Source organism: Myodes glareolus, chromosome 24, assembly GCF_982192425.1.
Source record: "Myodes glareolus chromosome 24, mMyoGla1.1, whole genome shotgun sequence".
Classification (NCBI taxonomy): domain Eukaryota; kingdom Metazoa; phylum Chordata; class Mammalia; order Rodentia; family Cricetidae; genus Myodes; species Myodes glareolus.
The window spans coordinates 41,008,861-41,021,951 of NC_142049.1; the positions used below are offsets into that span (position 1 = coordinate 41,008,861).

At 41.1% G+C, this 13,091-nt stretch overlaps 1 protein-coding gene across 1 annotated transcript in view; it reads left to right on the forward strand.

Moving 5' to 3' along the window:
- Positions 1–613: 613 nt before the first annotated feature.
- Positions 614–13,091, forward strand: part of LOC148118185 (uncharacterized) — a 65,801-nt gene continuing 53,323 nt past the window's right edge. Inside the window, exon 1 of the mRNA XM_087901309.1 lies at positions 614–815. The gene's annotated coding sequence lies outside the window, so the exon portion shown is untranslated. The remainder of the gene's footprint in view (positions 816–13,091) is intronic.

Consider the following 13,091-nt stretch of genomic DNA (forward strand, 5'->3'; position numbering starts at 1 on the left):
ACCCAAGTTCCCGCAGCAGGAAGCTCATTGGTCGTCAGCAGAAGCCGCTGCCCCAGAGATCGGATCTGGACACCAGCTCTCCACTCTCCTTCCCTGCAGCCTCTCCACAAACTGGGGACGCCAAAGGCCTCAACTGCCATCTCGCCGCTCCCACCGCCTGGGTTATGTCCCTCGACCCCAGCCTGCTTATGGTGAGGGGCCGAAAATCCTCCAGGTCCAGGTCTGTCTGCGGGGTCCGCGGTAGTGCCGGTTTGCGCCACTTCGTGTGACTGACGCCTTTGTCTGGAGTGGCCAGCCGGCCACTGCGCACACGCGGTGCGGGCGAAGGGCGGAGACCGCGGCTGCGCGCGCACCCACGGCACGAAAGCGCGCTGGACTTGACCAAGCGACTGCGGCCTGAGCCATGGACCCTTCTCCTCTCCTGAGAGCGGCGCAGTCGGCGAGGATGGGGCCCCCGTCTGGTGTGAGGTCGCCAGGCGTGTCCAGCTCGCGCAGCGCTTCCCACGGCCTCCAGCGCGCATCCTCCGGCTCCCGCAGCCGTTGGCGGCGTTGGACGGCTCCCGTAGCCGTTGGCGGCGGTGGACAGGGCGCACAGTGGACCCGAGGTCACCGGCTGGACGCGAGAGGCAGGTGGCGGCGGCGCCGGAGAGCTGCAAACCCGCGGGATCCGCGCGATCCAGGTCCCCAACTGGAGAAGGAACCTTCAGTCTCTTCGCCGCTGAGCTCTGGCCCAGGCTCTCAAAGCTCCCGTGTTCACGCCCGTCCGTGTCTCTTGCGAGTGTGCCTGTCTTCTCTTCTATCCCCATTCCCAACAGGTACAGCAGCCTCTCTACCCCATGCTTTTAGTACTCAGGAATTTGCAAAGCCTCCAGGTTTCTGCAGCGTGCTCCTTCCTCCATACAGGTTCACATCCCCTTGTCACTCCATCCCGAAAAGTTTCTTGCCCTCCTTCATTTTCTGTAGAACCCGATGCTCACTCCCTCTTTAGTCCTGGTTGAGATGTGAGAAGCCTTGGATTCCTCAACTCTGCAGACCTGAAATACCAAGGAGAGAAGAGGTTAAAAATGTTCTGCAGGAGTGTAGTGGGTGGGGATAGGTGCAGATGGCACCCCTGGACCTTTATGCTTGTTGGTTTTGCCACCCAAACAAAGGAATGAATGCTCCTCTCTACCCTCATTCCTGGCCCTGCGTATGGGAACTGTTCTTACATTGATGTTAGAGTCAGAGGATATTGGAGCTAGAGATCTAATGAAGCAGCTCCTGAAGAGGTTTTATTCTCACATGCTCCATTCATATGGAAAGACACGTTGAAAAAGTTTTGTATTGAAACGACCCATTCCCCAGGAAAGCTTTACTGGTAAATCTGAAGAACAAAATGTGATAACGTTCAAATTTTTAGTTAGAATACTTTGGAAACTGTTAATTTCTTACTGTTTTCATTACTATTTGACTAGACTTTCTCCCGTTAAATTTTAGTTTGTTATTAAAGGCTACTTCTGCAGAACTTTCCAGCAATTGGGTTAAATATAATTTTAACACTATCAGTGATTGGACAATAACTGTCATGTGTCTTCATGTATTTACTACTTTTCAGGGCATTGTAGAAAGCAAATGATAATCTCCAAATAATGGTACTCTGATATATATATATATATATATATATATATATATATATATATATATTAAGCTCCTCTGCAGTAGGGTGGTAGCATTGGTGACCTTTTTTCTTGTAAACTGTTATTCCTTTAAGATCAGTAAGTATGTTTAGTCATCGCCCCCCACCCCAAATCTTTTTAACAGTTGATTCTGTAACTTTACACTTCACAGGCCTTAGTTTGAAGCAGGCTCAGAAGATGTAGCTCCAACTGTCTTTCTGGAAATATACTTTCTTTTAGGATGTCTGTGCTTTTATTTTTTATTTATTTATTTTATTATTATTATTATTTATTAAAAAATTTCACCTCTTCCCTGCCTCCCTTTTCCCTCCCCCTCCCCATCTCCCCCTCCCCACCTCCCCCTTTCCCTTCCCACAAACCCCTCCTTCTCTAGTCTTAAGAGCAGTCAGGGTTTCCTGCCCCATGGGAAGTCCAAGGTCCTCCCCCATTCATACAGCTCTTTAAAGGTGAGCATCCTAACAAACCAGGCTCCCACAAAGTTAGTCCATGCAGTAGAATTAAATCCCAATGCCATTGTCCTTGGTTTCTCAGTCAGCCTTCATTGTCAGCCACGTTCAGAGTGTCTATTTTGATCACATGCTCCATCACTCCCAGTCCAGCTGGCCTTGGTGAGCTCCCAATAGATCAGTCGCACCGTCTCAGTGAGTGGATGCACCCCTCGTGATCCTGACTTCCTTGCTCATGTTCTCCCTCCTTCTGCTCCTCATTTGGACCTTGGGAGCTAAGCCCAGTGCTCCAATGTAGGACGCTGTCTCTATCTCCATCCATCGCCAGATGAAGCTTCTATGGTGATATGCAAAATATTCATCAGTATGGCTATGGGACAAGGCCAGTTCATGCACCTTTTCCTCTGCTGTCCAGGGAAAAATCTGGGAATCTCTCCTTGGACCTGAAAACCTCTCTAGAATCAAATCTCTTGCAAACCCTAAAATGGCTCCCTGAGTTGAGATATTTTCTTCCCTGCTCCCATATCCATCCTTCCTCCATCCCACCCATCCCATTCCCCCAAACTATCCCGAGTCCTCCCCTTCTCCCTTCTCTCTACCCATCTCCCCTTACATCCACTGCCCCCTACCCCCGTGCCCCCAGGTTTTCCAGGCAATCTTGTCTACTTCCAATATCCAGGAGAATAACTATATGATTTTCTTCAGGTTCACTTTCTTATTTATCTTCTCTAGGATCACAAATTATAGGCTCAAAGACCTTTAATTATGGCTAGAATCCACTTATGAGTGAATACGTACCATATTCCTCATTTTGGGTCTTGGTTACATCACTCAGTAAAGCATTTTCTATTTCCATCCATTTGCATGCAAAATTCAATGTGTCATTTTTTTTTACCGCTGAGTAAAACTCTAATGTGTGTATGTTCCACACCTTCTTTAACCATTCTTCTATTGGGGAGCACCTAGATTGTTTCCAGGTTCTGGCTATTACAAATGGTGCTGCTATGAACATAGTTAAACAAATGCTTTTGTAGAATAATAGGGTGTCTCTTGGGTATATTCCCAAGAGTGGAATTGCTGGGTCCTGAGGTAGGTTGACTCCCAGTTTCCTGAGAAACCGCCACACTGATTTCCACAGTGGCTGCAAAATTTTGCATTCCCAACAAGAATGGGTGAGTGTTCCCCTCACTCCACATCCTCTCTAGCATAGGCTATCATTGGTGTTCTTGAGTTTAGCTATTCTGATAGGTGTAAGATGGTATCTCAAAGTTGTTTTGATTTGCATTTCTCTGATCGCTAAAAAGGTTGAGCATGTCCTTAAGTGTCTTCTGGCCATTTGAACTTCTTCTCTTGAGAATTCTCTGTTTAGTTCAGTACTCCATATTTTTAAATGGATTAATTAGAGTTTTAATGTCCTGTTTCTTGAGTTCTTTATTTACTTTGGACATCAGACCTTTGTCTGATGTGGGCTTGGTGAAGATCTTCTCCCAATCAGTAGGTAGCCTTTTGTCTTATTGACAGTGTCCTTTGCTTTACATAAGCTTCTCAGTTTCAGGAGGTCCCATTTATTCATTGTTTCTCTTATTGCCTGTGCTACTGGGGTTCTTCATAGGAAGTAGTCTCCTGTGCTCATGTGTTGTAGACTACTTCCCATTTTCTCTTCTGTCAGGATCAGTGTGGTCAGATTGATATTGCAGTCTTTAATTCATTTGGACTTGAGTTTTGTGCATGGTGATAGATATGGATCTATTTTCATTCTTCTACATGTAGACATCCAGTTATGCCAGCACCATTTGTTAAAGATGCTGTCTTTCTTTCATTGTATAATTTTAGTTCCTTTGTCGAAAATCAGGGGTTCATAGGTTTGTGGATTAATATCTGGGTCTTTGATTTGATTCCATTGGTCAGTATCTCTGTTTTTGTGCAATACCAAGCTGTTTTCATTACTGTAGCTCTGTAGTAGAGTTTGAAGTCAGGGATGGTAATGCCTCCAGAAGTACTTTATTGTATAGGTTTTGGCTATCCTGGGTTTTTCGTTTTTCCATATAAAGGTGATGATTGTTCTCTCAACGTCTGTGAAGAATTTTGTTGGGATTTGGTGGGGATTGCATTGAATCTATAGAATTGCCATTTTTGCTATGTTGATCCTACCAATCCAAGAGCATGGAAGAGTTTTCCATTTTCTGGTATCCTCTTCAATTTCTTTCTTCAATGCCTTAAAGTTCTTGTCAAAAAGGTCTTTCACTTCCTTGGATAGAGTTACACCAAGATACTTTATGCTATTTGTGACTATCGTGAAAGGTGATGCTTTTCTGATTTCCCTCTCTGCTTCTTTATCCTTTGTGTATAGGAGGGCAATTGAGTTTTTTTTAAAGTAATTTTATTAAATTATAAAAGTTTCCATTTCCGCCCCTCCTCCCAACACCCTCCCACTCTCCTCCTCCCTCTCCATCCCTAAGAGCAGTAAGGGTTTCCTGCCCTGTGGGAAGTTCAAGTTCCTCCCCCCTCCCTCCAGGTCCAGGTGAGTGTCCAGACAGACTGGATCCGCAAAATCCAGTATATGCAGAGGAAACTAGTCCCAGTGTCATTGTCAATGGCTTTTCAGAAAGACTCCGGGCCAGCCACATTCAGAGAATCTGGTTGGATTGCATCCTCGTTCAGTCCCAGTCCAACTGGCCTTGGTAAACTCTCATTAGATCTGTCCCCTTGTATCAGTGGGTGATCGCATCCCTCGCAGTCCTTATTTCCTTTTTCATTTTCTTCATCCTTCTGCTCCTCATTTGGACCTTGGGGGGTTCAGTCCGGTGCTCCAATGTGGATCTCTGACTGTATCGCCATCCATCGTCAGATGAAGGTTCCCTCTGGTCTTGCCTTCTTTGCTCACGTTCTCTTTCCTTCTGCTTCTCGTTTGGACCTAGGGAGTTAAGTCCATCCAGTGTTCCGATGTGGGTCACTGTCTCTATCTCCATCCATTGCCAGATGAAGGATCAATGGTGATAAGCAAAATATTCATCAGTATGGTTATGGGCCTAGGCCTTTTCAGGCACCCTCTCTTCTGTCCAGAGAACAATCTGGGGAACTCTCCTTGGACTTGGGATCCCATTTATAATCAAGTCTCCTGTAAACCCTAAAATGACTCCCTTAGTTGAAATATATTCTTCCCTGATCCCATATTCATCCTTCCTCCCTCCCCCCATCCCAGTCCACCAAGCTTTCCTCATTCCTCCCCTACTCCCTTCTCTCTAACCATCTCCCCTTCCAACAACCCTCCCACCCCCGCCATGCACCCGAGGTTACCTGGTACTCTTGTCTATTTCCAATCTCCAGGCAGATAGCTACATGATTTTCATCAGGTTCACCTTCTTATTTAGCTTCTCTAGGATCACGAATAATAGGCTCAAAGACCTTTAATTATGGTTAAAATCCACATATGAGTGAATACATACCATATTCCTCTTTTTGGGTCTGGCTTACCTCACTCAGTAAAGCGTTTTCTATTTCCATCCATTTGCATGCAAAATTCAAGATGTCATTGTTTTTTACCGTTGAGTAAAACTCTAATGTGTATATGTTCCACACCTTTTTTAACCATTCTTCTATTGAGGGGCACCTAGGCTGTTTCCAGGTTCTGGCTATTACAAATCGTGCTGCTATGAACATAGTTGAACAAATGCTTTTGTAGTATGTTAGGGCATCTCTTGGGTGTATTCCCAGGAGTTGAATTGCTGGGTCCTGAGGGAGGTTGACTCCCAGTTTCCTGAGAAACCGCCACACTGATTTCCACAGTGGCTGCACAAGTTTGCATTCCCACCAACAATGGATGAGTGTTCCCCTCACCCCACATCCTCTCCAGCATAGGCTATCATTGGTGTTTTTGAGTTTGGCTGTTCTGACATGTGTAAGATGGTATCTCAAAGTTGTTTTGATTTGCATTTCCCTGATCGCTAAGGAGGTTGAGCATGACCTTAAGTGCCTTTTGGCCATTCGAAGTTCATCTGTTGTGAATTCTCTGTTCAGTCCAGTACCCCATTTTTTAATTGGGTTAATTAGAGTTTTAGTGCCTAGTTTCTTGAGTTCTTTGTATATTTTGGAGATCAGACCTTTGTCTGATGAGGGGTTGGTGAAGATCTTCTCCCAGTCGGAAGGTAGCCTTTTTGTCTTCCTGACAGTGTCCTTTGCTTTGCAGAAGCTTCTCAGTTTCAGTAGATCCCATTTATTCATTGCTTCTCTTATTGTCTGTGCTCCTGGGGTTCTTCTATGGAAGTGGTCTCCTGTGCCTATATCTTGTAGACTACTTCCCACTTTTTCTTCTATCAGGTTCAAAGTGGTCGGATTAATGTTGATGTCTTTAATCCATTTGGACCTGAGTTTTGTGCATGGTGATAGATATGGATCTATTTTCATTCTTCTACAGGTTGACATCCAGTTATGCCAGCACCATTTGTTAAAGATGCTTTCCTTCTTCCATTGTATACCTTTAGCTCCCTTGTCAAATATCAGGTGTTCATACGTATGTGGGTTAATACCCAGGTCTTCTATTCGATTCCATAGATCGACTTCTCTGTTCTTATGCCAATATCAAGCTGTTTTCAATACTGTTGCTCTGTAATAGAGTTTGAAGTCAGGGATGGTAATGCCTCCAGAAGTTCCTTTATTGTATAAGATTGTTTTGGCTATCCTGGGTTTTTTGTTTTGCCATATAAACTTGATTATTGTTCTCTCAAGGTCTGTGAAGAAGTTTGATGACATTTTGATGGGAATTGCGTTGAATCTATAGATTGCTTTTGGTAGAATTGCCATTTTTACTATGTTGATTCTCCCAATCCAAGAGCAGGGGAGGTCTTTCCATTTTCTGGTAGTTGATCTTGTGTCCTCCCACATTACTAAAGGTGTTTATCAGTTGTAGGAGTTCTTTGGTAGAGTTTTTGGTGTCGCTTATGTACACTATCATTTCATCTGCAAATAATGAAAGTTTGACTTCTTCCTTTCTAATTCAAATCCTCTTGATCTCCTTATGCTGTCTTATTACTATTCTAGAACTTCAAGCACTATATTGAAGAGGTATGGAGAGAGTGGACAGCCTTGTCTATTTTCTGATTTTAGTGGGATGGCTTTGAGTTTCTCTCCATTTAATTTAATGTTAACTGTTGGCTTGCTGTATATTGCTTTTATTATATTTAGGAATGAGCTTTGTATCCCTAATCTCTCTAAGACCTTTATCATAAAGGAGTGTTGAATTTTGTCAAATGTTTTTTCAGCATCTAATGAAATGATCATATGTTTTTTTTCTTTCAGTTTATTTATATGATGGATTACATTGACAGATTTTTATATGTTAAACCAGCGCTGCCTCTCTGGGATGAAGCCTACTTGATCATAATGGATAATTATTTGGATGTGTTTTGGATTTAGTGTGCCAGTATTTTATTGAGAACTTTTGCAACAATATTCATGAGTGAGATCGGTCTGTGATTCTCTTTCTTGATTAAGTCTTTGTGTGGTTTAGGTGTCAGGGTAACTGTAGCTTCATAAAAGGAGTTTGGCAATGACTCTTTTGTTTCTATTTTGTGAAACACATTAAGGAGTATAAGTATTAGCTCTTCTTGGAAGTTCTGGTAGAATTCTCCATTGAAACCATCTGGTCCAGGGTTTTTTTTTCTTTTAGTTGGGAGGTTTCTGATGACAGCTTCGAATTCCTCGTGAATTAAGAATTTGTTGGATTTGTTTTGTTCTTTAATCAATGAGTTTATTTCCTCCATAGTATCTTCAGTGTCTGAGATTCTTTCTTCTATCTCTTGTATTCTGTTGGTAATACTTGTCTCTGTTTCCTGTTCATTTTTCAGATTTTCCATATCCAACCTTCCCTCGGTTTGTGTTTCCTTTATTATGTCCATTTCATTTTTCAAGTCTTGAACTGTTTCCATTACTTGTTTGATTCCTTTATCTTGGTTTTCTTGGGTATCTTTGAGAGATTTATTCATTTCCTCTACCTTTTGTTTGTCATCTCCATTTCTTACAGCAGTTTCTCATGTCTTGTTTAAGGTCCTCTATTATTTTCACAATGTTCCATTTAATGTTGATTTCTTCTACTTCTTCTGGAGTAGGTTGTTCAATTCTTCTTGTTGCGTGATCCCTGGATCTGGTGATGTCATGTTGCCTTTCAGGTTGTTGGAGGAATTCTTGCATTGGCGCCTGCCCATCTTTCCCTTCAAAGGCAGCCAGGAGAGTCTTGGTGTCTTGGTCCAATTTTTTTTTTCTGTGACTGATTCTCTGAGTGGATCTCCTCATTGCAGGAGCAGGAACTGTTCCTGCCTGGATGGAACTACTCAGCACAGAAACAGGGTCTCCTTGTAGTCCAAGGACCCTGCAGAGCAAAGAGCAAACATGGGGGGAGGGCAGGGTCGAGTGGAATCTGAAAATGACTTTTAAAGTGCTAGCAGGGAATTTTCATTAGGACAAGTTGCCTTTATAATATTCTAAAACAGAACTGGGTTAGATCATGTTTGTTTGATAAAGTTAATCTGGTTATAACGTAATGAGGAATGGGATAAAGGAAAAATGGAAGTTTATCTAAGATATTAAAATATATTCCTGTATTTATTAAATATTGAGTGTGTGTGCGTTATAATATAGTTTAGGTATCAACAATATAAGATAGTATAATAGTACTGTGACATGAATGGGCCTGGGTCACCTTGGTGTGGTGCTGAGCCAAGCAGAGCAAAGCAGAGACTGCATCCTGTCTAATAAAATGAGCTTCAATTAATGCTTGAGCTCAGGGCTGGCTAGATAGCGCTTGCTGCCAGGCCTTCCAACATGAGATCATTCCTTAGGAATTACATCGTAGAAGGAGAGGACTGATTCCTGAAGGGTGTCCTTTGATAGTGCACATAAGCTCAAAGCCTGTTTATGCACGTACACAAATAAATATAATTTTAGACATTTTTGAAAAATACTTGATCTCATCAAGTCCAACATTCTCAAACCCATTTTCTTTCTGTGTATTTTGTTCTGCATTCCCCTTGGTCCCATATAATATGTATGTTGCTTCTTCCTCAGAAATCTTGTAAAATGAGATTATAATCCAATTAAAATAGTAATCAGTTTGGGACAAAGTATCAATCAATCAATCAGTTCTACTCTTGATTTTCAACAGGAACTCTGTGTGTGTGTGTGTGTGTGTGTGTGTGTGTGTGTGTGTGTGTGTGTGTGTGTGTGTGTGATGGAGTATAATCAGGAAGATAAGTGTTGGCCAGAGAATTGCCACATTACATGAATGACACAGCTATTATGAACTTGCTGAGATTAGTTTCTGAGAAACGTAATATTGAACTGATAAGACACTGGAAGGCAAGATGCTAGCCTGGCCTGCCATGCCATCGAACAGGTGACTAGCACTTACTAATGTTAAGATTCTTCTTTTCCCCTGTCATATACAATGATCAGGATAAGGAATAAGAAATGGCATGCATTGGTAGTTTTGATGATGTTTAATTCCCCAAAAATTGTGAAAGTAATGATTCCTATTCCTAACTAATCATTTAACTAAATATCCCAAATCATTGAAATAGAATAGTTATTTCATCAGAGGTTCACTATCATTCTGAAAAGAAGTGTGACCACAATGGGACTGATGCTGGCAAGGCACATGAAGCTTCTAGCCCAAACTTGATCTGACATGGAGTCCTCAGATTTAATACTGAAACATATGACATGATATTCTGAGTGGGAAAACATCTTTATATATAATATGGGTGACAACGAAAGAAGGTCAAGTTTAGAGTGATGATTTGATATCATATGATGGTGGAAAGTAGGGCAACTCAGAAAGTGGGAACATCTGACTTTTCTTAACTACTCAAAAGTATCATGTGTTAAAATGTCAGATATATAAGGCAAGAGAAAGTGGAAAATAGAACTCCAGTGTTCAAGGATTATCTAGTCTAATAGGTTTTTTCATTTGACTCCTTGTAAAAACTGAGCCTTTAGTACTCTAATCTAGAATTCTCCAAGTTGGCCATGTATCGTAGTTAAAACACAAAACACTGGGCTCCTCTGAGTTTTTGATTCTGGGCATCTTGAAAGTTCTTTCCTAACAAATCTCCAGGTGCTGCTAGGATTTCTGTTACTTAATGTATTATGAAGTTAAATTCTCCCTATGTCTCCAGAATGTTACTTGATAATCACTTGAAGAATTTAAGAAAATTCTTAGTTCATTTCTCTGTTTTGTGCTTTAAATGAGGAACTCTGATGAATCCAATTTTATTTTTAAAAATTATTTTTTAGATTTATGCATGTGTGCAGGCGCATAGACACACAAGAATAGAGGATCAGTTCCCTGGAGCTGGAGATACAGGTGGTTGTAATCTCCCAAATGTGAGTTCTTGGATCTGAACTCAGGCTCTCTGCAAGAGCAGTAATTGTGGTCACACTGCTCTAGTGGGTTATAGATCTCTATTTCATTTTTCAAGGGATTCTGGAGAAGCTCTTATCATTTGAGCAGATATTTCCTATGGCTAGTGAGAATCAGCCTCAGTTTTTATACTGGGGTGACCTGTAAGGCTTCACTGTTCCTGTAGACCAAGGCGACCATATGTTGTAATGAGGGATGTTTGTTGATTCCCGGCCACCCGGCAAACTTTAATCTGAAATAATCACATACAAACTGTATTAATTAAATCACTGCTTGGCCCACTAGCTCTATCTCCTTATTGGCTAACTTTTACCTCTTAATTTAACCCATCTCCATTAATCTGTATATTGCCATGTGGTAGTGGCTTACTGGCAACGTTTTAGCATGTTTGACTCTGGTGGATCCAGGGCATCTTTCTCTCTCTCTCTCTCTCTCTCTCTCTCTCTCTCTCTCTCTCTCTCTCTGCCTTCCTTCTCGCAGCATTAAGTCCAGTTTTCCCTGCCTACTTAAGTTCTGCCCTATCTACAGGCAAAGTCAGTTTCTTTATTCATTAGCCAATAAAAGTAACACATAGGCAGAAGGACCTCCCACACCATTTCCCCTTTTCTTTTTAAAGAAAACGGAAGGCTTTAACTTTAACATAGTAAAATTACATATAACAAAAGAGTTATCAAGTAAGAATTACAGTTATAATATTTATATCTACTTTATCTTTTATAATAACTAAGGAAAACTATATATATATATATATATATATATATATATATTCTTCAACTCCATCAAAGACTCCAGAAGGATATAATATTTCTTAAGTTAACAAGAAGTTCATTGTAAGCAGCTTCAAAAATTCTAGAAATGACAGAGACTTCTTGCTGCCTGGACAGTCACCCAAAGTTCTTCTGAACTATTGGGGCATCCATCTTCAGCCTACAGGCCCATAGTATCCAGCAGACTTTTCCATGAAGCAGGAAATTTCAAAGACAGTTCTGCCTATATTGGCAGTTTGTCAGTCATTTTCTTCTATGTTCTGCAGAATGTCTGGTAGACTCTTTCATGAATCAGGAACCCTGAAGGATAATCTCACATTTAGACAAGTTCAGCAGTCATATCTCTGTGGGTCCTGCATGTCCAGTTAAGCAGTTCAGGCAAGAGCACTTTCTTGCCCAAATGACTAACCAACTCCGTAAGGAGCCTCTTCAATGCTCATTTTTCTCTTGAAGTACCTCGTGCTACTAAGGAGCAAATGTGTCTTACTGTCATGAAAATTCTTAAGTTCTTAAACATTTTAAATGCCATATTCTGAAGGTCTCTGAAAGATTTGAAGAATAGCTAACTGAAATATATCTCTACATATCTAGAAAACCTAACATGACTACAAGCGTGACTATTATAGATGACTATCTATTAACCTATATTTCTTAATTATACATTACATTTTTTAAATGAACTACACAATCACAATCCCTTAATCAAGGGCAGAAAAATAGAGAAAACAAAATTTACCTTAAATTTGTACCAATAAACCTAGATTCATACCAATGCAAATCTCAATAACATCCCCCTTTAAATGTAAAGAAGAACTTACAAACAATATTTGGGAATATGGGTGTAGTTTTGTCCAAACTTCTTCCTGTTGTTTGAGGGTGCTGTTCATCAGGTCTTTCAGGGTATATCCTGTGTGTTAGCTTCAACTCAGAAGTTGGGTGAAGTGATTTTTAGGGGGGTTCACGGCAACCTTTTAGGGAGTTGTGGTCTGTCAAGCCATATTAGTCTGGAAGCAATCCACAGGTTCTCAGACTCTGTGGAAACAAGAGAAGAACCTCTTTTCCAAAGCAACATATCCTTAGACCCAAAGTCTTGGAAGTCATGATACCTCTATAATATACTTGCTGGTTTAGCTTAGCAGCCCTTACAATGAAATGTCTCTCTGTACTTAGCTCTGTCACAGTCAAAAAAATCAAAGATAGCATAATAATATACATAGTCCAGACTCTGTATATAGTTCATCTTTATGTGGCTTATTTTTCTTTACTTCTTTGAATCTATGATGGTCTTACTCTATCTCTTTTAAGACTATTTTTAAACAATTTACTTTTCAACTCTCTATACGCTTCTTCTCTCTCTTTCCCAAGCTTATATGCATTTATCCAACACCGTAACCCATTTAGAGTTATTTTATGTCTAAATATGTCCTTGTTCCATTATCTGTAATTCTCTACTGTCCTGATGAGCTTTTAAGATGGTAAATATCTTGGTTGCAGCTGCTCTGGATGGATTGTGTCCTTTGCTTTAGAGAAGCTTCTTAGTTTCAGGAGGTCCCATTTATTAATGCTTTGTCAGTGTCTGTGCAACTGGGGTTATATTTAGGAAGTAGTACCAATGCATTCAAGTGTACTTCCCACTTCCCTTCTCTGAGGTTCACTGTGCTTGGTTTTATGTTGTGGTCTTTAATCCATTTTGGAGATCAGGCCTTTATCTGATGAGGGGTTGGTGAAGATCTTCTCCCAGTCAGAAGGTAACCTTTTTGTCTTACTGACGGTGTCCTTTGCTTTACAG